This window comes from Hydractinia symbiolongicarpus, chromosome 9 (genome assembly GCF_029227915.1).
Source record: "Hydractinia symbiolongicarpus strain clone_291-10 chromosome 9, HSymV2.1, whole genome shotgun sequence".
NCBI lineage: Eukaryota > Metazoa > Cnidaria > Hydrozoa > Anthoathecata > Hydractiniidae > Hydractinia > Hydractinia symbiolongicarpus.
In genome coordinates, this window is record NC_079883.1 from 11,493,384 (window position 1) to 11,520,364 (window position 26,981).

The window sequence follows — 26,981 nt, forward strand, 5'->3', positions numbered from 1 at the left end:
CTCTTGATCCGCAAGTTGCCTTTCCAGCGTCTTGTGCGAGAAATTGCTCAGGACTTCAAAACAGATCTGCGATTCCAGAGCACAGCCGTTATGGCTCTGCAAGAGGCTTCTGAAGCGTACCTTGTTGGCTTGTTCGAGGATACTAACTTGTGTGCCATTCACGCAAAACGAGTTACAATCATGCCTAAAGACATCCAGTTGGCAAGAAGAATTCGTGGGGAACGTGCCTAAGCATCTTACCAAACAAAAAACGGCTATTTTTATAGCCACACATCCATAAAAAATATTACGGCTAGCTTTTTATATCAAACTTTGTTCTGCTTTCTGTTTAAATTTTATGCTACATAAAAATTTTATGCTACATAAAGTTTGACAATGTTAAAAATATGAAGGGCAAGAAAAGTAAAAGCAAGAAAATAAGAAATTTAAAAACGAAAATACTTAAACTTAGGGAATCTAATCTTAAAATTACTCTTTTTTAACTGTTTAAGTGACTTAAACAAGTTTAACTTTGTACCAAGATAATGTTTTTTTGTAAATGTGTGGCTATAAAAATAGCCGTTTGTTAATGTAATAGCCAGATACACACAAATTATTTTTTTGCGGTCTTCTTTGCTGCCTTTTTGGGAGTCTTTTTGACCTTCTTTGCTGCAGGTTTTTTAGCAACAGGCTTCTTTGTGGGTTTCTTAGCTGCTGGTTTCTTAGCCGAGGCTTTCTTTGTGGCAGGCTTCTTTGCTGCTTTCTTTGGCGTGCTCTTCTTTGCTGGCTTCTTTTTTGGTGTACTTTTCTTTGCAGTAGGCTTCTTTGCCGTTGGCTTTTTTGCTGCGGCCTTTTTCTTAGGTTTTTCTTTTTTTACCTGACCTAGCTTGAATGATCCAGAAGCACCAGTGCCTTTAGTTTGAATCAAATCGCCTGATGTTACTCCTCGTTTAAGAGCCATTTTCAGATGATGATCTGAGTTTTCAGCAACTTTGTAATTTGCATGAATATATTTTGTAATAGCTTGGCGAGATGAACCACCGCGTTCCTTTAGGGTAGCGATAGCAGCCTTGATCATGTCCACATATTTAGGGTGATCAGCTGTCTTCTTTGCAGCAGGTTTCTTCTTGGGTGCGATTTTCTTTGGAGAAGCTGCTTCACTCATTTTTAATGTTTTCTTACAACAATCCAACGATAAACGATGCTTGTTATCACAGTAGAAGTATACTAAACATTACCGTGTAAATGAGATATAATTTAAGACGGTGCGAAGTATGCGGACGTAAAAGTACCACTCCCGGGAATTGATTTGGCGCGAAAACAGAAATGTGTGTTTCTGTACATCGTATAATGTCCGTTTTGGGTGCCGCGACTATGCGAAAGCATGTTAATTTTTATTTGTAGCACGACGCAATAGTCTGAAAGAGAAGCTGCTGGAGTTTGAGGTCTTCAGCATTACATCTACTCTGTTAATTTGGGCTTCTTCCGCGCCCGTGTTAGGATTTTCATAAAGCGTTCTTTGGTTTGCGTTGCGTATGTCGGCCTACATCATCGACACGGCCTGTTTCCGGCTATTAGGAGCAATTCATATATTGGGCACTGCGTTTCGACTTTTTTATTAGACCACAGTAAAAAAATTCACTCACAGAAGTCCCTTTCTTTCATGGCTACAAACACGAAGAATTCTGTCGTAAGTAAAACGAATGCGCAAGCCAAAATAACGATGGGGCGAAGTCATAAGCATGGCCCTGTGGCCCAATGGATAAGGCATCTGACTACGAATCAGGGGATTCCAGGTTCGACTCCTGGCAGGGTCGCACTGTCGCATTTCGGCTGCATGGTCTACTGTGTAACGCGCGCGCACGTTCTGGCGTAATGCGTTGATAAACGGAATGTACGCAGTCATATTGGAAAGTAATATCACGCACTTAGTATCGTCGCCTTTGTTAGCATTCATGTAAGTTACCATCCACTCGCTACAGTCGCTCTCCATCCTACGGCTAAATCAACAGCCGTGATTTTTACTATGTCGCCGTCCATCCGTACGCGGTGACAGTTGTAAGCTTTACAGTAACGTGACATGCTCCACAAGCAGTTACGGTGTGTGGACGATGCCTATCATGGCAACGCTTGTTCTTTATCGCTTCTCGGCCTAATGGCTAAGATCAAGTGTAGTATCTGTTCTTATCAGTTTAATATCTGGTAGGCCATTCTCTGAATGGTCAGTATATTAATCTGATTTTTGGCCTTGGGTCATGGAGGTGGATTCATTCACGCCGTGACCACGGGTTGCCTTGGTGTTGCACTATTACCGATGGCGGCCCACATAAGCAATAAAAGAATAATAGCAGTCCTCTTTCCGACGGCACTCTGCATAGTCTACGGCGGGAACAAAACGCGTACACTGGGGGAGAATACAGCCTATGCCCCGCGACACGGCAGTTTATAACACACTCAAGCCACAAGCATTAACAAACTTTGAAGGGTACCCTCATGCTACGGTGCAGTTCCAACTCATACTTACCTGACGGGGAAGTAAAGACTGATCAATGAGGGTTTTCTTCCAGAGTGAGGCTCTTGCATTGCACTACGCTTGGGCTGACCTCTGCGATTACTGCAAACGTCAGTAACTCGACCGTACAATTTCTGGTAGTGGGGGCCTGCGTCCGCGCTCGCCCCCTCCTTAAGTCAAAATGAATGAGCTTAGAAAAGTTGCGCGGCCAAATGTCGGTGGTGACTTAAACGCTAAGGTAAAACCTCGCTTGGCTGTTACGAAACGTGATTGCGATATAAGTCCTCGGAAGGCGGCGGAATTTTATTTTATTTGCCATTCCGTCAGGGTTATTGGATGATCGGCAATAGATCGAGTTTGTATGCATTTGAAAGCTCTTTTTTCTCGTACTATCACCTGAAAATGTCGTAGGAAAATGTCATAGGAAACACTTTCAACAACCGCCACGTTCCTTAATTGTTATAACAAGAAATATATCACAGCACCATTGAAATGAAAAGGCAACAAATGAAAATGAAAAGCCTACGACACCGGGAGTTCCCAGGCGGTCCCCCATCCAAGTACTATCCCGGCCCGACGATGCTTAACTTCCGTGATCAGACGAGAACGGGTGTGTTCATCGTGGTATGGCCGTAGACATTAGTAGGGGCAAATACGTGCAATTTATTTTGACGTTGTGATCAAATTTTTTTATTTAATTTCTTTGAGTTACTTAGGACAAGGCGTATGCATGGATTATCTATTAGACTTTAAGGTTATAGTTTTGTGAAAAAAACAATGTTTTTTTTAAGATGTGTGGCTATAAAAATAGCCGTTGTTTTCTGAGTGTAGCGGTTTACTTCTTCTGTCCTTTGTCGTTCTTCTTTGGGAGTAAGACAGCTTGAATGTTTGGCAAAACACCACCAGCTGCAATGGTTACACCGCTCAAAAGTTTGTTTAATTCTTCATCATTACGAACAGCCAATTGTAAATGTCTTGGAATAATCCTAGCTTTTTTGTTGTCTCTTGCTGCGTTACCAGCCAACTCCAATATCTCAGCAGATAAATATTCCAAGACGGCTGCTAAGTAAACTGGTGCTCCAGATCCAATTCGGTTAGCATAGTGCCCTCTACGAAGGAATCTATGCACTCTACCGACTGGAAATTGAAGTCCAGCTCTTGAGGATCTTGTCTTGGCTTTAGCCTTAGCTTTTCCACCTTTTCCACGTCCAGACATAACTGCGATTTGATTTGTAAGTTAATACAAAAACGTACGAATATTTAACGTAAGTGTTAACGAAATAAACTTTACTCGTTTTTTCATCATAAAAATAGGATCGAAATCATGTTTTTTTAACCAATCATAATTAAGTATTAAACAAAAGATTTTTTTTTTAACCAATTAAATTGCGTATCGGCGTTTTCGGATCGAATTCGATCCGATTTTTTTACTTATAAACAAAAAGTTTTGACTTGCAGTTTAATGCTTATTTACAAGTTAAGTAGCAAAAATTTTTAACCATGTCTGACGCAGCAGCTAAAGGAGGAAAACAGGCACCTAAAGTAGCCAAGAAAGGTGAAAAAAGAGCCGGCAAAAAAGGAGGAAAGATTGGTGGAACTGGTGAAAAGAAACGCAAGAGAAAGAGAAAGGAAAGTTATGCTATTTACATCTACAATGTTTTGAAACAAGTTCACCCAGATGTCGGAGTTTCAAGCAAAGCTATGAGCATCATGAACTCATTTGTCAACGACATCTTTGAGCGCATTGCTTCCGAAGCTTCGCGTTTGGCTCTTCAAAACAAAAAGTCGACCATCTCTTCTCGTGAAATTCAAACCGCAGTACGTCTTCTCTTGCCTGGAGAACTTGCAAAACACGCAGTCAGTGAAGGAACAAAAGCCGTCACAAAATACACAAGCAGCAAGTAAACCAACGTCTACCAAACACAAACGGTCTTTTTTAAGACCACACATCTTTAAAAAAACATTTACTTGGCGTCACTACAAGTTAACCGAAGTTAATAAAACTTCTAAATAATGTGCTTAAGAACACTAGCCTACATTTAAAATACTTCCCCATGTGTGTGTGTGGATTAGCTTCACTTTTCATACGTATTATTAGCTGTACTTGCAGAAAAGACAAGTACATTGATCCATGTTATTGCTTACATTTAACTTAACCCAGCTTTTCACGGAAACACTCCCAGGCAAATTAACCCTACAAAGTATTTCTAAATTTTTTTTGTGTCATATATGACATAGTATCGTATAGCAATAAATGTAACTGTGACAAGACTTTACACATTGTGTAATTTGGAAGCGTGCACAAAGTAATGTTTTAAAAGATTTGTGGCTATAAAAATAGCCGTTTTTGTTGAGCAATGACAACGCTTAACCTCCGAATCCGTAAAGAGTTCTTCCTTGACGTTTTAAGGCATAAACAACATCCATAGCGGTAACGGTCTTGCGTTTAGCGTGCTCTGTGTAGGTTACAGCATCACGAATAACATTCTCTAAGAAAACCTTCAGTACACCTCTGGTTTCCTCATAGATAAGGCCAGAGATACGTTTGACACCACCTCGTCGAGCAAGACGTCGAATAGCAGGTTTTGTGATTCCCTGAATGTTATCACGAAGAATTTTTCGGTGACGTTTAGCACCTCCTTTTCCCAATCCTTTACCTCCTTTTCCGCGTCCAGACATATTGATATAGTTGCGTACAGAACGAGTACAAAAACAACGTTTGAGTTAACAGAATTCAGACAGCTTTAAAAAGAGGCCATAAAATTACCTACTGCTCGTGGAAACACCCTAATTAACCAATAGAGTTGCGTCATTACCAAAATGTTCCGAACATTTTGTACATTTTTTTAAGTAAAACTGTAGTTTTTTTAAAAATTCGTGGTCTTAATGTTTCAGTAAGGCAATAAATTTGGCATCGTTGGAATTCGCCAAACCTTCTGCTACTTACTAAAAAAAAAAAAAAGTCAAAAGCTTTTGTGTATCAGAAGATACAGCCGTTTTCCCGTAGCCAAAAAACACAGATTTTATAAAAATGTTAAAGTAATGAGCGTAATGTCATTATGCAGCCAATCAGAAATTACTTTCTTAGCACCAATCAAATGGTTTGTTTTGAACCTTAGCTGTCAATCAATATGAGAAATAAAACTTTGGCGCGATAGTGCATTTTAGACCGTCTTGTGTATCCGTACTACATCGACTTCTTAAAATATGGCTCGTACAAAGCAAACTGCACGTAAATCTACTGGAGGAAAGGCTCCACGAAAACAACTCGCCACTAAAGCTGCGAGGAAAAGCGCACCAGCTACTGGAGGAGTGAAAAAACCACATCGTTACAGACCTGGTACAGTTGCTCTCAGAGAAATCAGAAGATACCAGAAGTCAACCGAGCTCTTGATCCGCAAGTTGCCTTTCCAGCGTCTTGTGCGAGAAATTGCTCAGGACTTCAAAACAGATCTGCGATTCCAGAGCACAGCCGTTATGGCTCTGCAAGAGGCTTCTGAAGCGTACCTTGTTGGCTTGTTCGAGGATACTAACTTGTGTGCCATTCACGCAAAACGAGTTACAATCATGCCTAAAGACATCCAGTTGGCAAGAAGAATTCGTGGGGAACGTGCCTAAGCATCTTACCAAACAAAAAACGGCTATTTTTATAGCCACACATCCATAAAAAATATTACGGCTAGCTTTTTATATCAAACTTTGTTCTGCTTTCTGTTTAAATTTTATGCTACATAAAAATTTTATGCTACATAAAGTTTGACAATGTTAAAAATATGAAGGGCAAGAAAAGTAAAAGCAAGAAAATAAGAAATTTAAAAACGAAAATACTTAAACTTAGGGAATCTAATCTTAAAATTACTCTTTTTTAACTGTTTAAGTGACTTAAACAAGTTTAACTTTGTACCAAGATAATGTTTTTTTGTAAATGTGTGGCTATAAAAATAGCCGTTTGTTAATGTAATAGCCAGATACACACAAATTATTTTTTGCGGTCTTCTTTGCTGCCTTTTTGGGAGTCTTTTTGACCTTCTTTGCTGCAGGTTTTTTAGCAACAGGCTTCTTTGTGGGTTTCTTAGCTGCTGGTTTCTTAGCCGAGGCTTTCTTTGTGGCAGGCTTCTTTGCTGCTTTCTTTGGCGTGCTCTTCTTTGCTGGCTTCTTTTTTGGTGTACTTTTCTTTGCAGTAGGCTTCTTTGCCGTTGGCTTTTTTGCTGCGGCCTTTTTCTTAGGTTTTTCTTTTTTTACCTGACCTAGCTTGAATGATCCAGAAGCACCAGTGCCTTTAGTTTGAATCAAATCGCCTGATGTTACTCCTCGTTTAAGAGCCATTTTCAGATGATGATCTGAGTTTTCAGCAACTTTGTAATTTGCATGAATATATTTTGTAATAGCTTGGCGAGATGAACCACCGCGTTCCTTTAGGGTAGCGATAGCAGCCTTGATCATGTCCACATATTTAGGGTGATCAGCTGTCTTCTTTGCAGCAGGTTTCTTCTTGGGTGCGATTTTCTTTGGAGAAGCTGCTTCACTCATTTTTAATGTTTTCTTACAACAATCCAACGATAAACGATGCTTGTTATCACAGTAGAAGTATACTAAACATTACCGTGTAAATGAGATATAATTTAAGACGGTGCGAAGTATGCGGACGTAAAAGTACCACTCCCGGGAATTGATTTGGCGCGAAAACAGAAATGTGTGTTTCTGTACATCGTATAATGTCCGTTTTGGGTGCCGCGACTATGCGAAAGCATGTTAATTTTTATTTGTAGCACGACGCAATAGTCTGAAAGAGAAGCTGCTGGAGTTTGAGGTCTTCAGCATTACATCTACTCTGTTAATTTGGGCTTCTTCCGCGCCCGTGTTAGGATTTTCATAAAGCGTTCTTTGGTTTGCGTTGCGTATGTCGGCCTACATCATCGACACGGCCTGTTTCCGGCTATTAGGAGCAATTCATATATTGGGCACTGCGTTTCGACTTTTTTATTAGACCACAGTAAAAAAATTCACTCACAGAAGTCCCTTTCTTTCATGGCTACAAAACACGAAGAATTCTGTCGTAAGTAAAACGAATGCGCAAGCCAAATAACGATGGGGCGAAGTCATAAGCATGGCCCTGTGGCCCAATGGATAAGGCATCTGACTACGAATCAGGGGATTCCAGGTTCGACTCCTGGCAGGGTCGCACTGTCGCATTTCGGCTGCATGGTCTACTGTGTAACGCGCGCGCACGTTCTGGCGTAATGCGTTGATAAACGGAATGTACGCAGTCATATTGGAAAGTAATATCACGCACTTAGTATCGTCGCCTTTGTTAGCATTCATGTAAGTTACCATCCACTCGCTACAGTCGCTCTCCATCCTACGGCTAAATCAACAGCCGTGATTTTTACTATGTCGCCGTCCATCCGTACGCGGTGACAGTTGTAAGCTTTACAGTAACGTGACATGCTCCACAAGCAGTTACGGTGTGTGGACGATGCCTATCATGGCAACGCTTGTTCTTTATCGCTTCTCGGCCTAATGGCTAAGATCAAGTGTAGTATCTGTTCTTATCAGTTTAATATCTGGTAGGCCATTCTCTGAATGGTCAGTATATTAATCTGATTTTTGGCCTTGGGTCATGGAGGTGGATTCATTCACGCCGTGACCACGGGTTGCCTTGGTGTTGCACTATTACCGATGGCGGCCCACATAAGCAATAAAAGAATAATAGCAGTCCTCTTTCGACGGCACTCTGCATAGTCTACGGCGGGAACAAAACGCGTACACTGGGGGAGAATACAGCCTATGCCCCGCGACACGGCAGTTTATAACACACTCAAGCCACAAGCATTAACAAACTTGAAGGGTACCCTCATGCTACGGTGCAGTTCCAACTCATACTTACCTGACGGGAAGTAAAGACTGATCAATGAGGGTTTTCTTCAGAGTGAGGCTCTTGCATTGCACTACGCTTGGGCTGACCTCTGCGATTACTGCAAACGTCAGTAACTCGACCGTACAATTTCTGGTAGTGGGGGCCTGCGTCCGCGCTCGCCCCCTCCTTAAGTCAAAATGAATGAGCTTAGAAAAGTTGCGCGGCCAAATGTCGGTGGTGACTTAAACGCTAAGGTAAAACCTCGCTTGGCTGTTACGAAACGTGATTGCGATATAAGTCCTCGGAAGGCGGCGGAATTTTATTTATTTGCCATTCCGTCAGGGTTATTGGATGATCGGCAATAGATCGAGTTTGTATGCATTTGAAAGCTCTTTTTTCTCGTACTATCACCTGAAAATGTCGTAGGAAAATGTCATAGGAAACACTTTCAACAACCGCCACGTTCCTTAATTGTTATAACAAGAAATATATCACAGCACCATTGAAATGAAAAGGCAACAAATGAAAATGAAAAGCCTACGACACCGGGAGTTCCCAGGCGGTCCCCCATCCAAGTACTATCCCGGCCCGACGATGCTTAACTTCCGTGATCAGACGAGAACGGGTGTGTTCATCGTGGTATGGCCGTAGACATTAGTAGGGGCAAATACGTGCAATTTATTTTGACGTTGTGATCAAATTTTTTTATTTAATTTCTTTGAGTTACTTAGGACAAGGCGTATGCATGGATTATCTATTAGACTTTAAGGTTATAGTTTTGTGAAAAAAAACAATGTTTTTTAAAGATGTGTGGCTATAAAAATAGCCGTTGTTTTCTGAGTGTAGCGGTTTACTTCTTCTGTCCTTTGTCGTTCTTCTTTGGGAGTAAGACAGCTTGAATGTTGGCAAAACACCACCAGCTGCAATGGTTACACCGCTCAAAAGTTTGTTTAATTCTTCATCATTACGAACAGCCAATTGTAAATGTCTTGGAATAATCCTAGCTTTTTGTTGTCTCTTGCTGCGTTACCAGCCAACTCCAATATCTCAGCAGATAAATATTCCAAGACGGCTGCTAAGTAAACTGGTGCTCCAGATCCAATTCGGTTAGCATAGTGCCCTCTACGAAGGAATCTATGCACTCTACCGACTGGAAATTGAAGTCCAGCTCTTGAGGATCTTGTCTTGGCTTTAGCCTTAGCTTTTCCACCTTTTCCACGTCCAGACATAACTGCGATTTGATTTGTAAGTTAATACAAAAACGTACGAATATTTAACGTAAGTGTTAACGAAATAAACTTTACTCGTTTTTTCATCATAAAAATAGGATCGAAATCATGTTTTTTTAACCAATCATAATTAAGTATTAAACAAAAGATTTTTTTTTTAACCAATTAAATTGCGTATCGGTATCGGCGTTTTCGGATCGAATTCGATCCGATTTTTTTACTTATAAACAAAAAGTTTTGACTTGCAGTTTAATGCTTATTTACAAGTTAAGTAGCAAAAATTTTTAACCATGTCTGACGCAGCAGCTAAAGGAGGAAAACAGGCACCTAAAGTAGCCAAGAAAGGTGAAAAAAGAGCCGGCAAAAAAGGAGGAAAGATTGGTGGAACTGGTGAAAAGAAACGCAAGAGAAAGAGAAAGGAAAGTTATGCTATTTACATCTACAATGTTTTGAAACAAGTTCACCCAGATGTCGGAGTTTCAAGCAAAGCTATGAGCATCATGAACTCATTTGTCAACGACATCTTTGAGCGCATTGCTTCCGAAGCTTCGCGTTTGGCTCTTCAAAACAAAAAGTCGACCATCTCTTCTCGTGAAATTCAAACCGCAGTACGTCTTCTCTTGCCTGGAGAACTTGCAAAACACGCAGTCAGTGAAGGAACAAAAGCCGTCACAAAATACACAAGCAGCAAGTAAACCAACGTCTACCAAACACAAACGGTCTTTTTTAAGACCACACATCTTTAAAAAAACATTTACTTGGCGTCACTACAAGTTAACCGAAGTTAATAAAACTTCTAAATAATGTGCTTAAGAACACTAGCCTACATTTAAAATACTTCCCCATGTGTGTGTGTGGATTAGCTTCACTTTTCATACGTATTATTAGCTGTACTTGCAGAAAAGACAAGTACATTGATCCATGTTATTGCTTACATTTAACTTAACCCAGCTTTTCACGGAAACACTCCCAGGCAAATTAACCCTACAAAGTATTTCTAAATTTTTTTTGTGTCATATATGACATAGTATCGTATAGCAATAAATGTAACTGTGACAAGACTTTACACATTGTGTAATTTGGAAGCGTGCACAAAGTAATGTTTTAAAAGATTTGTGGCTATAAAAATAGCCGTTTTTGTTGAGCAATGACAACGCTTAACCTCCGAATCCGTAAAGAGTTCTTCCTTGACGTTTTAAGGCATAAACAACATCCATAGCGGTAACGGTCTTGCGTTTAGCGTGCTCTGTGTAGGTTACAGCATCACGAATAACATTCTCTAAGAAAACCTTCAGTACACCTCTGGTTTCCTCATAGATAAGGCCAGAGATACGTTTGACACCACCTCGTCGAGCAAGACGTCGAATAGCAGGTTTTGTGATTCCCTGAATGTTATCACGAAGAATTTTTCGGTGACGTTTAGCACCTCCTTTTCCCAATCCTTTACCTCCTTTTCCGCGTCCAGACATATTGATATAGTTGCGTACAGAACGAGTACAAAAACAACGTTTGAGTTAACAGAATTCAGACAGCTTTAAAAAGAGGCCATAAAATTACCTACTGCTCGTGGAAACACCCTAATTAACCAATAGAGTTGCGTCATTACAAAATGTTCCGAACATTTTGTACATTTTTTTAAGTAAAACTGTAGTTTTTTTAAAAATTCGTGGTCTTAATGTTTCAGTAAGGCAATAAATTTGGCATCGTTGGAATTCGCCAAACCTTCTGCTACTTACTAAAAAAAAAAAAAGTCAAAAGCTTTTGTGTATCAGAAGATACAGCCGTTTTCCCGTAGCCAAAAAACACAGATTTTATAAAAATGTTAAAGTAATGAGCGTAATGTCATTATGCAGCCAATCAGAAATTACTTTCTTAGCACCAATCAAATGGTTTGTTTTGAACCTTAGCTGTCAATCAATATGAGAAATAAAACTTTGGCGCGATAGTGCATTTTAGACCGTCTTGTGTATCCGTACTACATCGACTTCTTAAAATATGGCTCGTACAAAGCAAACTGCACGTAAATCTACTGGAGGAAAGGCTCCACGAAAACAACTCGCCACTAAAGCTGCGAGGAAAAGCGCACCAGCTACTGGAGGAGTGAAAAAACCACATCGTTACAGACCTGGTACAGTTGCTCTCAGAGAAATCAGAAGATACCAGAAGTCAACCGAGCTCTTGATCCGCAAGTTGCCTTTCCAGCGTCTTGTGCGAGAAATTGCTCAGGACTTCAAAACAGATCTGCGATTCCAGAGCACAGCCGTTATGGCTCTGCAAGAGGCTTCTGAAGCGTACCTTGTTGGCTTGTTCGAGGATACTAACTTGTGTGCCATTCACGCAAAACGAGTTACAATCATGCCTAAAGACATCCAGTTGGCAAGAAGAATTCGTGGGGAACGTGCCTAAGCATCTTACCAAACAAAAAACGGCTATTTTTATAGCCACACATCCATAAAAAATATTACGGCTAGCTTTTTATATCAAACTTTGTTCTGCTTTCTGTTTAAATTTTATGCTACATAAAAATTTTATGCTACATAAAGTTTGACAATGTTAAAAATATGAAGGGCAAGAAAAGTAAAAGCAAGAAAATAAGAAATTTAAAAACGAAAATACTTAAACTTAGGGAATCTAATCTTAAAATTACTCTTTTTTAACTGTTTAAGTGACTTAAACAAGTTTAACTTTGTACCAAGATAATGTTTTTTTGTAAATGTGTGGCTATAAAAATAGCCGTTTGTTAATGTAATAGCCAGATACACACAAATTATTTTTTTGCGGTCTTCTTTGCTGCCTTTTTGGGAGTCTTTTTGACCTTCTTTGCTGCAGGTTTTTTAGCAACAGGCTTCTTTGTGGGTTTCTTAGCTGCTGGTTTCTTAGCCGAGGCTTTCTTTGTGGCAGGCTTCTTTGCTGCTTTCTTTGGCGTGCTCTTCTTTGCTGGCTTCTTTTTTGGTGTACTTTTCTTTGCAGTAGGCTTCTTTGCCGTTGGCTTTTTTGCTGCGGCCTTTTTCTTAGGTTTTTCTTTTTTTACCTGACCTAGCTTGAATGATCCAGAAGCACCAGTGCCTTTAGTTTGAATCAAATCGCCTGATGTTACTCCTCGTTTAAGAGCCATTTTCAGATGATGATCTGAGTTTTCAGCAACTTTGTAATTTGCATGAATATATTTTGTAATAGCTTGGCGAGATGAACCACCGCGTTCCTTTAGGGTAGCGATAGCAGCCTTGATCATGTCCACATATTTAGGGTGATCAGCTGTCTTCTTTGCAGCAGGTTTCTTCTTGGGTGCGATTTTCTTTGGAGAAGCTGCTTCACTCATTTTTAATGTTTTCTTACAACAATCCAACGATAAACGATGCTTGTTATCACAGTAGAAGTATACTAAACATTACCGTGTAAATGAGATATAATTTAAGACGGTGCGAAGTATGCGGACGTAAAAGTACCACTCCCGGGAATTGATTTGGCGCGAAAACAGAAATGTGTGTTTCTGTACATCGTATAATGTCCGTTTTGGGTGCCGCGACTATGCGAAAGCATGTTAATTTTTATTTGTAGCACGACGCAATAGTCTGAAAGAGAAGCTGCTGGAGTTTGAGGTCTTCAGCATTACATCTACTCTGTTAATTTGGGCTTCTTCCGCGCCCGTGTTAGGATTTTCATAAAGCGTTCTTTGGTTTGCGTTGCGTATGTCGGCCTACATCATCGACACGGCCTGTTTCCGGCTATTAGGAGCAATTCATATATTGGGCACTGCGTTTCGACTTTTTTATTAGACCACAGTAAAAAAATTCACTCACAGAAGTCCCTTTCTTTCATGGCTACAAACACGAAGAATTCTGTCGTAAGTAAAACGAATGCGCAAGCCAAAATAACGATGGGGCGAAGTCATAAGCATGGCCCTGTGGCCCAATGGATAAGGCATCTGACTACGAATCAGGGGATTCCAGGTTCGACTCCTGGCAGGGTCGCACTGTCGCATTTCGGCTGCATGGTCTACTGTGTAACGCGCGCGCACGTTCTGGCGTAATGCGTTGATAAACGGAATGTACGCAGTCATATTGGAAAGTAATATCACGCACTTAGTATCGTCGCCTTTGTTAGCATTCATGTAAGTTACCATCCACTCGCTACAGTCGCTCTCCATCCTACGGCTAAATCAACAGCCGTGATTTTTACTATGTCGCCGTCCATCCGTACGCGGTGACAGTTGTAAGCTTTACAGTAACGTGACATGCTCCACAAGCAGTTACGGTGTGTGGACGATGCCTATCATGGCAACGCTTGTTCTTTATCGCTTCTCGGCCTAATGGCTAAGATCAAGTGTAGTATCTGTTCTTATCAGTTTAATATCTGGTAGGCCATTCTCTGAATGGTCAGTATATTAATCTGATTTTTGGCCTTGGGTCATGGAGGTGGATTCATTCACGCCGTGACCACGGGTTGCCTTGGTGTTGCACTATTACCGATGGCGGCCCACATAAGCAATAAAAGAATAATAGCAGTCCTCTTTCCGACGGCACTCTGCATAGTCTACGGCGGGAACAAAACGCGTACACTGGGGGAGAATACAGCCTATGCCCCGCGACACGGCAGTTTATAACACACTCAAGCCACAAGCATTAACAAACTTTGAAGGGTACCCTCATGCTACGGTGCAGTTCCAACTCATACTTACCTGACGGGGAAGAAAAGACTGATCAATGAGGGTTTTCTTCCAGAGTGAGGCTCTTGCATTGCACTACGCTTGGGCTGACCTCTGCGATTACTGCAAACGTCAGTAACTCGACCGTACAATTTCTGGTAGTGGGGGCCTGCGTCCGCGCTCGCCCCCTCCTTAAGTCAAAATGAATGAGCTTAGAAAAGTTGCGCGGCCAAATGTCGGTGGTGACTTAAACGCTAAGGTAAAACCTCGCTTGGCTGTTACGAAACGTGATTGCGATATAAGTCCTCGGAAGGCGGCGGAATTTTATTTTATTTGCCATTCCGTCAGGGTTATTGGATGATCGGCAATAGATCGAGTTTGTATGCATTTGAAAGCTCTTTTTTCTCGTACTATCACCTGAAAATGTCGTAGGAAAATGTCATAGGAAACACTTTCAACAACCGCCACGTTCCTTAATTGTTATAACAAGAAATATATCACAGCACCATTGAAATGAAAAGGCAACAAATGAAAATGAAAAGCCTACGACACCGGGAGTTCCCAGGCGGTCCCCCATCCAAGTACTATCCCGGCCCGACGATGCTTAACTTCCGTGATCAGACGAGAACGGGTGTGTTCATCGTGGTATGGCCGTAGACATTAGTAGGGGCAAATACGTGCAATTTATTTTGACGTTGTGATCAAATTTTTTTATTTAATTTCTTTGAGTTACTTAGGACAAGGCGTATGCATGGATTATCTATTAGACTTTAAGGTTATAGTTTTGTGAAAAAAACAATGTTTTTTTAAAGATGTGTGGCTATAAAAATAGCCGTTGTTTTCTGAGTGTAGCGGTTTACTTCTTCTGTCCTTTGTCGTTCTTCTTTGGGAGTAAGACAGCTTGAATGTTTGGCAAAACACCACCAGCTGCAATGGTTACACCGCTCAAAAGTTTGTTTAATTCTTCATCATTACGAACAGCCAATTGTAAATGTCTTGGAATAATCCTAGCTTTTTTGTTGTCTCTTGCTGCGTTACCAGCCAACTCCAATATCTCAGCAGATAAATATTCCAAGACGGCTGCTAAGTAAACTGGTGCTCCAGATCCAATTCGGTTAGCATAGTGCCCTCTACGAAGGAATCTATGCACTCTACCGACTGGAAATTGAAGTCCAGCTCTTGAGGATCTTGTCTTGGCTTTAGCCTTAGCTTTTCCACCTTTTCCACGTCCAGACATAACTGCGATTTGATTTGTAAGTTAATACAAAAACGTACGAATATTTAACGTAAGTGTTAACGAAATAAACTTTACTCGTTTTTTCATCATAAAAATAGGATCGAAATCATGTTTTTTTAACCAATCATAATTAAGTATTAAACAAAAGATTTTTTTTTTAACCAATTAAATTGCGTATCGGCGTTTTCGGATCGAATTCGATCCGATTTTTTTACTTATAAACAAAAAGTTTTGACTTGCAGTTTAATGCTTATTTACAAGTTAAGTAGCAAAAATTTTTAACCATGTCTGACGCAGCAGCTAAAGGAGGAAAACAGGCACCTAAAGTAGCCAAGAAAGGTGAAAAAAGAGCCGGCAAAAAAGGAGGAAAGATTGGTGGAACTGGTGAAAAGAAACGCAAGAGAAAGAGAAAGGAAAGTTATGCTATTTACATCTACAATGTTTTGAAACAAGTTCACCCAGATGTCGGAGTTTCAAGCAAAGCTATGAGCATCATGAACTCATTTGTCAACGACATCTTTGAGCGCATTGCTTCCGAAGCTTCGCGTTTGGCTCTTCAAAACAAAAAGTCGACCATCTCTTCTCGTGAAATTCAAACCGCAGTACGTCTTCTCTTGCCTGGAGAACTTGCAAAACACGCAGTCAGTGAAGGAACAAAAGCCGTCACAAAATACACAAGCAGCAAGTAAACCAACGTCTACCAAACACAAACGGTCTTTTTTAAGACCACACATCTTTAAAAAAACATTTACTTGGCGTCACTACAAGTTAACCGAAGTTAATAAAACTTCTAAATAATGTGCTTAAGAACACTAGCCTACATTTAAAATACTTCCCCATGTGTGTGTGTGGATTAGCTTCACTTTTCATACGTATTATTAGCTGTACTTGCAGAAAAGACAAGTACATTGATCCATGTTATTGCTTACATTTAACTTAACCCAGCTTTTCACGGAAACACTCCCAGGCAAATTAACCCTACAAAGTATTTCTAAATTTTTTTTGTGTCATATATGACATAGTATCGTATAGCAATAAATGTAACTGTGACAAGACTTTACACATTGTGTAATTTGGAAGCGTGCACAAAGTAATGTTTTAAAAGATTTGTGGCTATAAAAATAGCCGTTTTTGTTGAGCAATGACAACGCTTAACCTCCGAATCCGTAAAGAGTTCTTCCTTGACGTTTTAAGGCATAAACAACATCCATAGCGGTAACGGTCTTGCGTTTAGCGTGCTCTGTGTAGGTTACAGCATCACGAATAACATTCTCTAAGAAAACCTTCAGTACACCTCTGGTTTCCTCATAGATAAGGCCAGAGATACGTTTGACACCACCTCGTCGAGCAAGACGTCGAATAGCAGGTTTTGTGATTCCCTGAATGTTATCACGAAGAATTTTTCGGTGACGTTTAGCACCTCCTTTTCCCAATCCTTTACCTCCTTTTCCGCGTCCAGACATATTGATATAGTTGCGTACAGAACGAGTACAAAAACAACGTTTGAGTTAACAGAATTCAGACAGCTTTAAAAAGAGGCCATAAAATTACCTACTGCTCGTGGAAACACCCTAATTAACCAATAGAGTTGCGTCATTACAAAATGTTCCGAACATTTTGTACATTTTTTTAAGTAAAACTGTAGTTTTTTTAAAAATTCGTGGTCTTAATGTTTCAGTAAGGCAATAAATTTGGCATCGTTGGAATTCGCCAAACCTTCTGCTACTTACTAAAAAAAAAAAAAGTCAAAAGCTTTTGTGTATCAGAAGATACAGCCGTTTTCCCGTAGCCAAAAAACACAGATTTTATAAAAATGTTAAAGTAATGAGCGTAATGTCATTATGCAGCCAATCAGAAATTACTTTCTTAGCACCAATCAAATGGTTTGTTTTGAACCTTAGCTGTCAATCAATATGAGAAATAAAACTTTGGCGCGATAGTGCATTTTAGACCGTCTTGTGTATCCGTACTACATCGACTTCTTAAAATATGGCTCGTACAAAGCAAACTGCACGTAAATCTACTGGAGGAAAGGCTCCACGAAAACAACTCGCCACTAAAGCTGCGAGGAAAAGCGCACCAGCTACTGGAGGAGTGAAAAAACCACATCGTTACAGACCTGGTACAGTTGCTCTCAGAGAAATCAGAAGATACCAGAAGTCAACCGAGCTCTTGATCCGCAAGTTGCCTTTCCAGCGTCTTGTGCGAGAAATTGCTCAGGACTTCAAAACAGATCTGCGATTCCAGAGCACAGCCGTTATGGCTCTGCAAGAGGCTTCTGAAGCGTACCTTGTTGGCTTGTTCGAGGATACTAACTTGTGTGCCATTCACGCAAAACGAGTTACAATCATGCCTAAAGACATCCAGTTGGCAAGAAGAATTCGTGGGGAACGTGCCTAAGCATCTTACCAAACAAAAAACGGCTATTTTTATAGCCACACATCCATAAAAAATATTACGGCTAGCTTTTTATATCAAACTTTGTTCTGCTTTCTGTTTAAATTTTATGCTACATAAAAATTTTATGCTACATAAAGTTTGACAATGTTAAAAATATGAAGGGCAAGAAAAGTAAAAGCAAGAAAATAAGAAATTTAAAAACGAAAATACTTAAACTTAGGGAATCTAATCTTAAAATTACTCTTTTTTAACTGTTTAAGTGACTTAAACAAGTTTAACTTTGTACCAAGATAATGTTTTTTTGTAAATGTGTGGCTATAAAAATAGCCGTTTGTTAATGTAATAGCCAGATACACACAAATTATTTTTTTGCGGTCTTCTTTGCTGCCTTTTTGGGAGTCTTTTTGACCTTCTTTGCTGCAGGTTTTTTAGCAACAGGCTTCTTTGTGGGTTTCTTAGCTGCTGGTTTCTTAGCCGAGGCTTTCTTTGTGGCAGGCTTCTTTGCTGCTTTCTTTGGCGTGCTCTTCTTTGCTGGCTTCTTTTTTGGTGTACTTTTCTTTGCAGTAGGCTTCTTTGCCGTTGGCTTTTTTGCTGCGGCCTTTTTCTTAGGTTTTTCTTTTTTTACCTGACCTAGCTTGAATGATCCAGAAGCACCAGTGCCTTTAGTTTGAATCAAATCGCCTGATGTTACTCCTCGTTTAAGAGCCATTTTCAGATGATGATCTGAGTTTTCAGCAACTTTGTAATTTGCATGAATATATTTTGTAATAGCTTGGCGAGATGAACCACCGCGTTCCTTTAGGGTAGCGATAGCAGCCTTGATCATGTCCACATATTTAGGGTGATCAGCTGTCTTCTTTGCAGCAGGTTTCTTCTTGGGTGCGATTTTCTTTGGAGAAGCTGCTTCACTCATTTTTAATGTTTTCTTACAACAATCCAACGATAAACGATGCTTGTTATCACAGTAGAAGTATACTAAACATTACCGTGTAAATGAGATATAATTTAAGACGGTGCGAAGTATGCGGACGTAAAAGTACCACTCCCGGGAATTGATTTGGCGCGAAAACAGAAATGTGTGTTTCTGTACATCGTATAATGTCCGTTTTGGGTGCCGCGACTATGCGAAAGCATGTTAATTTTTATTTGTAGCACGACGCAATAGTCTGAAAGAGAAGCTGCTGGAGTTTGAGGTCTTCAGCATTACATCTACTCTGTTAATTTGGGCTTCTTCCGCGCCCGTGTTAGGATTTTCATAAAGCGTTCTTTGGTTTGCGTTGCGTATGTCGGCCTACATCATCGACACGGCCTGTTTCCGGCTATTAGGAGCAATTCATATATTGGGCACTGCGTTTCGACTTTTTTATTAGACCACAGTAAAAAAATTCACTCACAGAAGTCCCTTTCTTTCATGGCTACAAACACGAAGAATTCTGTCGTAAGTAAAACGAATGCGCAAGCCAAAATAACGATGGGGCGAAGTCATAAGCATGGCCCTGTGGCCCAATGGATAAGGCATCTGACTACGAATCAGGGGATTCCAGGTTCGACTCCTGGCAGGGTCGCACTGTCGCATTTCGGCTGCATGGTCTACTGTGTAACGCGCGCGCACGTTCTGGCGTAATGCGTTGATAAACGGAATGTACGCAGTCATATTGGAAAGTAATATCACGCACTTAGTATCGTCGCCTTTGTTAGCATTCATGTAAGTTACCATCCACTCGCTACAGTCGCTCTCCATCCTACGGCTAAATCAACAGCCGTGATTTTTACTATGTCGCCGTCCATCCGTACGCGGTGACAGTTGTAAGCTTTACAGTAACGTGACATGCTCCACAAGCAGTTACGGTGTGTGGACGATGCCTATCATGGCAACGCTTGTTCTTTATCGCTTCTCGGCCTAATGGCTAAGATCAAGTGTAGTATCTGTTCTTATCAGTTTAATATCTGGTAGGCCATTCTCTGAATGGTCAGTATATTAATCTGATTTTTGGCCTTGGGTCATGGAGGTGGATTCATTCACGCCGTGACCACGGGTTGCCTTGGTGTTGCACTATTACCGATGGCGGCCCACATAAGCAATAAAAGAATAATAGCAGTCCTCTTTCCGACGGCACTCTGCATAGTCTACGGCGGGAACAAAACGCGTACACTGGGGGAGAATACAGCCTATGCCCCGCGACACGGCAGTTTATAACACACTCAAGCCACAAGCATTAACAAACTTTGAAGGGTACCCTCATGCTACGGTGCAGTTCCAACTCATACTTACCTGACGGGGAAGTAAAGACTGATCAATGAGGGTTTTCTTCCAGAGTGAGGCTCTTGCATTGCACTACGCTTGGGCTGACCTCTGCGATTACTGCAAACGTCAGTAACTCGACCGTACAATTTCTGGTAGTGGGGGCCTGCGTCCGCGCTCGCCCCCTCCTTAAGTCAAAATGAATGAGCTTAGAAAAGTTGCGCGGCCAAATGTCGGTGGTGACTTAAACGCTAAGGTAAAACCTCGCTTGGCTGTTACGAAACGTGATTGCGATATAAGTCCTCGGAAGGCGGCGGAATTTTATTTTATTTGCCATTCCGTCAGGGTTATTGGATGATCGGCAATAGATCGAGTTTGTATGCATTTGAAAGCTCTTTTTTCTCGTACTATCACCTGAAAATGTCGTAGGAAAATGTCATAGGAAACACTTTCAACAACCGCCACGTTCCTTAATTGTTATAACAAGAAATATATCACAGCACCATTGAAATGAAAAGGCAACAAATGAAAATGAAAAGCCTACGACACCGGGAGTTCCCAGGCGGTCCCCCATCCAAGTACTATCCCGGCCCGACGATGCTTAACTTCCGTGATCAGACGAGAACGGGTGTGTTCATCGTGGTATGGCCGTAGACATTAGTAGGGGCAAATACGTGCAATTTATTTTGACGTTGTGATCAAATTTTTTTATTTAATTTCTTTGAGTTACTTAGGACAAGGCGTATGCATGGATTATCTATTAGACTTTAAGGTTATAGTTTTGTGAAAAAAACAATGTTTTTTTAAAGATGTGTGGCTATAAAAATAGCCGTTGTTTTCTGAGTGTAGCGGTTTACTTCTTCTGTCCTTTGTCGTTCTTCTTTGGGAGTAAGACAGCTTGAATGTTTGGCAAAACACCACCAGCTGCAATGGTTACACCGCTCAAAAGTTTGTTTAATTCTTCATCATTACGAACAGCCAATTGTAAATGTCTTGGAATAATCCTAGCTTTTTTGTTGTCTCTTGCTGCGTTACCAGCCAACTCCAATATCTCAGCAGATAAATATTCCAAGACGGCTGCTAAGTAAACTGGTGCTCCAGATCCAATTCGGTTAGCATAGTGCCCTCTACGAAGGAATCTATGCACTCTACCGACTGGAAATTGAAGTCCAGCTCTTGAGGATCTTGTCTTGGCTTTAGCCTTAGCTTTTCCACCTTTTCCACGTCCAGACATAACTGCGATTTGATTTGTAAGTTAATACAAAAACGTACGAATATTTAACGTAAGTGTTAACGAAATAAACTTTACTCGTTTTTTCATCATAAAAATAGGATCGAAATCATGTTTTTTTAACCAATCATAATTAAGTATTAAACAAAAGATTTTTTTTTTAACCAATTAAATTGCGTATCGGCGTTTTCGGATCGAATTCGATCCGATTTTTTTACTTATAAACAAAAAGTTTTGACTTGCAGTTTAATGCTTATTTACAAGTTAAGTAGCAAAAATTTTTAACCATGTCTGACGCAGCAGCTAAAGGAGGAAAACAGGCACCTAAAGTAGCCAAGAAAGGTGAAAAAAGAGCCGGCAAAAAAGGAGGAAAGATTGGTGGAACTGGTGAAAAGAAACGCAAGAGAAAGAGAAAGGAAAGTTATGCTATTTACATCTACAATGTTTTGAAACAAGTTCACCCAGATGTCGGAGTTTCAAGCAAAGCTATGAGCATCATGAACTCATTTGTCAACGACATCTTTGAGCGCATTGCTTCCGAAGCTTCGCGTTTGGCTCTTCAAAACAAAAAGTCGACCATCTCTTCTCGTGAAATTCAAACCGCAGTACGTCTTCTCTTGCCTGGAGAACTTGCAAAACACGCAGTCAGTGAAGGAACAAAAGCCGTCACAAAATACACAAGCAGCAAGTAAACCAACGTCTACCAAACACAAACGGTCTTTTTTAAGACCACACATCTTTAAAAAAACATTTACTTGGCGTCACTACAAGTTAACCGAAGTTAATAAAACTTCTAAATAATGTGCTTAAGAACACTAGCCTACATTTAAAATACTTCCCCATGTGTGTGTGTGGATTAGCTTCACTTTTCATACGTATTATTAGCTGTACTTGCAGAAAAGACAAGTACATTGATCCATGTTATTGCTTACATTTAACTTAACCCAGCTTTTCACGGAAACACTCCCAGGCAAATTAACCCTACAAAGTATTTCTAAATTTTTTTTGTGTCATATATGACATAGTATCGTATAGCAATAAATGTAACTGTGACAAGACTTTACACATTGTGTAATTTGGAAGCGTGCACAAAGTAATGTTTTAAAAGATTTGTGGCTATAAAAATAGCCGTTTTTGTTGAGCAATGACAACGCTTAACCTCCGAATCCGTAAAGAGTTCTTCCTTGACGTTTTAAGGCATAAACAACATCCATAGCGGTAACGGTCTTGCGTTTAGCGTGCTCTGTGTAGGTTACAGCATCACGAATAACATTCTCTAAGAAAACCTTCAGTACACCTCTGGTTTCCTCATAGATAAGGCCAGAGATACGTTTGACACCACCTCGTCGAGCAAGACGTCGAATAGCAGGTTTTGTGATTCCCTGAATGTTATCACGAAGAATTTTTCGGTGACGTTTAGCACCTCCTTTTCCCAATCCTTTACCTCCTTTTCCGCGTCCAGACATATTGATATAGTTGCGTACAGAACGAGTACAAAAACAACGTTTGAGTTAACAGAATTCAGACAGCTTTAAAAAGAGGCCATAAAATTACCTACTGCTCGTGGAAACACCCTAATTAACCAATAGAGTTGCGTCATTACAAAATGTTCCGAACATTTTGTACATTTTTTTAAGTAAAACTGTAGTTTTTTTAAAAATTCGTGGTCTTAATGTTTCAGTAAGGCAATAAATTTGGCATCGTTGGAATTCGCCAAACCTTCTGCTACTTACTAAAAAAAAAAAAAGTCAAAAGCTTTTGTGTATCAGAAGATACAGCCGTTTTCCCGTAGCCAAAAAACACAGATTTTATAAAAATGTTAAAGTAATGAGCGTAATGTCATTATGCAGCCAATCAGAAATTACTTTCTTAGCACCAATCAAATGGTTTGTTTTGAACCTTAGCTGTCAATCAATATGAGAAATAAAACTTTGGCGCGATAGTGCATTTTAGACCGTCTTGTGTATCCGTACTACATCGACTTCTTAAAATATGGCTCGTACAAAGCAAACTGCACGTAAATCTACTGGAGGAAAGGCTCCACGAAAACAACTCGCCACTAAAGCTGCGAGGAAAAGCGCACCAGCTACTGGAGGAGTGAAAAAACCACATCGTTACAGACCTGGTACAGTTGCTCTCAGAGAAATCAGAAGATACCAGAAGTCAACCGAGCTCTTGATCCGCAAGTTGCCTTTCCAGCGTCTTGTGCGAGAAATTGCTCAGGACTTCAAAACAGATCTGCGATTCCAGAGCACAGCCGTTATGGCTCTGCAAGAGGCTTCTGAAGCGTACCTTGTTGGCTTGTTCGAGGATACTAACTTGTGTGCCATTCACGCAAAACGAGTTACAATCATGCCTAAAGACATCCAGTTGGCAAGAAGAATTCGTGGGGAACGTGCCTAAGCATCTTACCAAACAAAAAACGGCTATTTTTATAGCCACACATCCATAAAAAATATTACGGCTAGCTTTTTATATCAAACTTTGTTCTGCTTTCTGTTTAAATTTTATGCTACATAAAAATTTTATGCTACATAAAGTTTGACAATGTTAAAAATATGAAGGGCAAGAAAAGTAAAAGCAAGAAAATAAGAAATTTAAAAACGAAAATACTTAAACTTAGGGAATCTAATCTTAAAATTACTCTTTTTTAACTGTTTAAGTGACTTAAACAAGTTTAACTTTGTACCAAGATAATGTTTTTTTGTAAATGTGTGGCTATAAAAATAGCCGTTTGTTAATGTAATAGCCAGATACACACAAATTATTTTTTTGCGGTCTTCTTTGCTGCCTTTTTGGGAGTCTTTTTGACCTTCTTTGCTGCAGGTTTTTTAGCAACAGGCTTCTTTGTGGGTTTCTTAGCTGCTGGTTTCTTAGCCGAGGCTTTCTTTGTGGCAGGCTTCTTTGCTGCTTTCTTTGGCGTGCTCTTCTTTGCTGGCTTCTTTTTTGGTGTACTTTTCTTTGCAGTAGGCTTCTTTGCCGTTGGCTTTTTTGCTGCGGCCTTTTTCTTAGGTTTTTCTTTTTTTACCTGACCTAGCTTGAATGATCCAGAAGCACCAGTGCCTTTAGTTTGAATCAAATCGCCTGATGTTACTCCTCGTTTAAGAGCCATTTTCAGATGATGATCTGAGTTTTCAGCAACTTTGTAATTTGCATGAATATATTTTGTAATAGCTTGGCGAGATGAACCACCGCGTTCCTTTAGGGTAGCGATAGCAGCCTTGATCATGTCCACATATTTAGGGTGATCAGCTGTCTTCTTTGCAGCAGGTTTCTTCTTGGGTGCGATTTTCTTTGGAGAAGCTGCTTCACTCATTTTTAATGTTTTCTTACAACAATCCAACGATAAACGATGCTTGTTATCACAGTAGAAGTATACTAAACATTACCGTGTAAATGAGATATAATTTAAGACGGTGCGAAGTATGCGGACGTAAAAGTACCACTCCCGGGAATTGATTTGGCGCGAAAACAGAAATGTGTGTTTCTGTACATCGTATAATGTCCGTTTTGGGTGCCGCGACTATGCGAAAGCATGTTAATTTTTATTTGTAGCACGACGCAATAGTCTGAAAGAGAAGCTGCTGGAGTTTGAGGTCTTCAGCATTACATCTACTCTGTTAATTTGGGCTTCTTCCGCGCCCGTGTTAGGATTTTCATAAAGCGTTCTTTGGTTTGCGTTGCGTATGTCGGCCTACATCATCGACACGGCCTGTTTCCGGCTATTAGGAGCAATTCATATATTGGGCACTGCGTTTCGACTTTTTTATTAGACCACAGTAAAAAAATTCACTCACAGAAGTCCCTTTCTTTCATGGCTACAAACACGAAGAATTCTGTCGTAAGTAAAACGAATGCGCAAGCCAAAATAACGATGGGGCGAAGTCATAAGCATGGCCCTGTGGCCCAATGGATAAGGCATCTGACTACGAATCAGGGGATTCCAGGTTCGACTCCTGGCAGGGTCGCACTGTCGCATTTCGGCTGCATGGTCTACTGTGTAACGCGCGCGCACGTTCTGGCGTAATGCGTTGATAAACGGAATGTACGCAGTCATATTGGAAAGTAATATCACGCACTTAGTATCGTCGCCTTTGTTAGCATTCATGTAAGTTACCATCCACTCGCTACAGTCGCTCTCCATCCTACGGCTAAATCAACAGCCGTGATTTTTACTATGTCGCCGTCCATCCGTACGCGGTGACAGTTGTAAGCTTTACAGTAACGTGACATGCTCCACAAGCAGTTACGGTGTGTGGACGATGCCTATCATGGCAACGCTTGTTCTTTATCGCTTCTCGGCCTAATGGCTAAGATCAAGTGTAGTATCTGTTCTTATCAGTTTAATATCTGGTAGGCCATTCTCTGAATGGTCAGTATATTAATCTGATTTTTGGCCTTGGGTCATGGAGGTGGATTCATTCACGCCGTGACCACGGGTTGCCTTGGTGTTGCACTATTACCGATGGCGGCCCACATAAGCAATAAAAGAATAATAGCAGTCCTCTTTCCGACGGCACTCTGCATAGTCTACGGCGGGAACAAAACGCGTACACTGGGGGAGAATACAGCCTATGCCCCGCGACACGGCAGTTTATAACACACTCAAGCCACAAGCATTAACAAACTTTGAAGGGTACCCTCATGCTACGGTGCAGTTCCAACTCATACTTACCTGACGGGGAAGTAAAGACTGATCAATGAGGGTTTTCTTCCAGAGTGAGGCTCTTGCATTGCACTACGCTTGGGCTGACCTCTGCGATTACTGCAAACGTCAGTAACTCGACCGTACAATTTCTGGTAGTGGGGGCCTGCGTCCGCGCTCGCCCCCTCCTTAAGTCAAAATGAATGAGCTTAGAAAAGTTGCGCGGCCAAATGTCGGTGGTGACTTAAACGCTAAGGTAAAACCTCGCTTGGCTGTTACGAAACGTGATTGCGATATAAGTCCTCGGAAGGCGGCGGAATTTTATTTTATTTGCCATTCCGTCAGGGTTATTGGATGATCGGCAATAGATCGAGTTTGTATGCATTTGAAAGCTCTTTTTTCTCGTACTATCACCTGAAAATGTCGTAGGAAAATGTCATAGGAAACACTTTCAACAACCGCCACGTTCCTTAATTGTTATAACAAGAAATATATCACAGCACCATTGAAATGAAAAGGCAACAAATGAAAATGAAAAGCCTACGACACCGGGAGTTCCCAGGCGGTCCCCCATCCAAGTACTATCCCGGCCCGACGATGCTTAACTTCCGTGATCAGACGAGAACGGGTGTGTTCATCGTGGTATGGCCGTAGACATTAGTAGGGGCAAATACGTGCAATTTATTTTGACGTTGTGATCAAATTTTTTTATTTAATTTCTTTGAGTTACTTAGGACAAGGCGTATGCATGGATTATCTATTAGACTTTAAGGTTATAGTTTTGTGAAAAAAACAATGTTTTTTTAAAGATGTGTGGCTATAAAAATAGCCGTTGTTTTCTGAGTGTAGCGGTTTACTTCTTCTGTCCTTTGTCGTTCTTCTTTGGGAGTAAGACAGCTTGAATGTTTGGCAAAACACCACCAGCTGCAATGGTTACACCGCTCAAAAGTTTGTTTAATTCTTCATCATTACGAACAGCCAATTGTAAATGTCTTGGAATAATC

At 40.6% G+C, this 26,981-nt stretch overlaps 20 non-coding genes across 20 annotated transcripts; 15 read left to right on the forward strand and 5 right to left on the reverse strand.

The window, feature by feature from the left end:
* The first annotated feature begins 1,723 nt into the window (after positions 1–1,723).
* On the forward strand, positions 1,724–1,796 carry Trnar-acg (transfer RNA arginine (anticodon ACG)). Its single transcript has one exon. It is a non-coding gene; the product is annotated as a tRNA-Arg (tRNA).
* A 322-nt stretch (positions 1,797–2,118) lies between these two features.
* On the forward strand, positions 2,119–2,310 carry LOC130661342 (U2 spliceosomal RNA). The gene has a single exon (XR_008988534.1). It is a non-coding gene; the product is annotated as a U2 spliceosomal RNA (small nuclear RNA).
* A 185-nt stretch (positions 2,311–2,495) lies between these two features.
* LOC130660295 (U1 spliceosomal RNA) lies at positions 2,496–2,660 on the forward strand. Its single transcript, XR_008987495.1, has one exon. It is a non-coding gene; the product is annotated as a U1 spliceosomal RNA (small nuclear RNA).
* Positions 2,661–3,010: 350 nt separating this feature from the next.
* Positions 3,011–3,129, reverse strand: LOC130658343 (5S ribosomal RNA). The gene has a single exon (XR_008985558.1). It is a non-coding gene; the product is annotated as a 5S ribosomal RNA (ribosomal RNA).
* Positions 3,130–7,600: 4,471 nt separating this feature from the next.
* Trnar-acg (transfer RNA arginine (anticodon ACG)) lies at positions 7,601–7,673 on the forward strand. Its single transcript has one exon. It is a non-coding gene; the product is annotated as a tRNA-Arg (tRNA).
* Positions 7,674–7,995: 322 nt separating this feature from the next.
* LOC130661343 (U2 spliceosomal RNA) lies at positions 7,996–8,187 on the forward strand. The gene has a single exon (XR_008988535.1). It is a non-coding gene; the product is annotated as a U2 spliceosomal RNA (small nuclear RNA).
* A 183-nt stretch (positions 8,188–8,370) lies between these two features.
* On the forward strand, positions 8,371–8,533 carry LOC130660462 (U1 spliceosomal RNA). Its single transcript, XR_008987661.1, has one exon. It is a non-coding gene; the product is annotated as a U1 spliceosomal RNA (small nuclear RNA).
* Positions 8,534–8,882: 349 nt separating this feature from the next.
* On the reverse strand, positions 8,883–9,001 carry LOC130658344 (5S ribosomal RNA). The gene has a single exon (XR_008985559.1). It is a non-coding gene; the product is annotated as a 5S ribosomal RNA (ribosomal RNA).
* A 4,474-nt stretch (positions 9,002–13,475) lies between these two features.
* On the forward strand, positions 13,476–13,548 carry Trnar-acg (transfer RNA arginine (anticodon ACG)). The gene has a single exon. It is a non-coding gene; the product is annotated as a tRNA-Arg (tRNA).
* A 322-nt stretch (positions 13,549–13,870) lies between these two features.
* Positions 13,871–14,062, forward strand: LOC130661344 (U2 spliceosomal RNA). The gene has a single exon (XR_008988536.1). It is a non-coding gene; the product is annotated as a U2 spliceosomal RNA (small nuclear RNA).
* A 185-nt stretch (positions 14,063–14,247) lies between these two features.
* On the forward strand, positions 14,248–14,412 carry LOC130659437 (U1 spliceosomal RNA). The gene has a single exon (XR_008986642.1). It is a non-coding gene; the product is annotated as a U1 spliceosomal RNA (small nuclear RNA).
* A 350-nt stretch (positions 14,413–14,762) lies between these two features.
* LOC130658345 (5S ribosomal RNA) lies at positions 14,763–14,881 on the reverse strand. Its single transcript, XR_008985560.1, has one exon. It is a non-coding gene; the product is annotated as a 5S ribosomal RNA (ribosomal RNA).
* Positions 14,882–19,351: 4,470 nt separating this feature from the next.
* On the forward strand, positions 19,352–19,424 carry Trnar-acg (transfer RNA arginine (anticodon ACG)). The gene has a single exon. It is a non-coding gene; the product is annotated as a tRNA-Arg (tRNA).
* A 322-nt stretch (positions 19,425–19,746) lies between these two features.
* LOC130661346 (U2 spliceosomal RNA) lies at positions 19,747–19,938 on the forward strand. Its single transcript, XR_008988539.1, has one exon. It is a non-coding gene; the product is annotated as a U2 spliceosomal RNA (small nuclear RNA).
* Positions 19,939–20,123: 185 nt separating this feature from the next.
* LOC130660296 (U1 spliceosomal RNA) lies at positions 20,124–20,288 on the forward strand. Its single transcript, XR_008987496.1, has one exon. It is a non-coding gene; the product is annotated as a U1 spliceosomal RNA (small nuclear RNA).
* A 350-nt stretch (positions 20,289–20,638) lies between these two features.
* LOC130658346 (5S ribosomal RNA) lies at positions 20,639–20,757 on the reverse strand. The gene has a single exon (XR_008985561.1). It is a non-coding gene; the product is annotated as a 5S ribosomal RNA (ribosomal RNA).
* Positions 20,758–25,227: 4,470 nt separating this feature from the next.
* On the forward strand, positions 25,228–25,300 carry Trnar-acg (transfer RNA arginine (anticodon ACG)). The gene has a single exon. It is a non-coding gene; the product is annotated as a tRNA-Arg (tRNA).
* A 322-nt stretch (positions 25,301–25,622) lies between these two features.
* On the forward strand, positions 25,623–25,814 carry LOC130661347 (U2 spliceosomal RNA). The gene has a single exon (XR_008988540.1). It is a non-coding gene; the product is annotated as a U2 spliceosomal RNA (small nuclear RNA).
* Positions 25,815–25,999: 185 nt separating this feature from the next.
* On the forward strand, positions 26,000–26,164 carry LOC130660297 (U1 spliceosomal RNA). The gene has a single exon (XR_008987497.1). It is a non-coding gene; the product is annotated as a U1 spliceosomal RNA (small nuclear RNA).
* A 350-nt stretch (positions 26,165–26,514) lies between these two features.
* Positions 26,515–26,633, reverse strand: LOC130658347 (5S ribosomal RNA). The gene has a single exon (XR_008985563.1). It is a non-coding gene; the product is annotated as a 5S ribosomal RNA (ribosomal RNA).
* Positions 26,634–26,981: the final 348 nt, after the last annotated feature.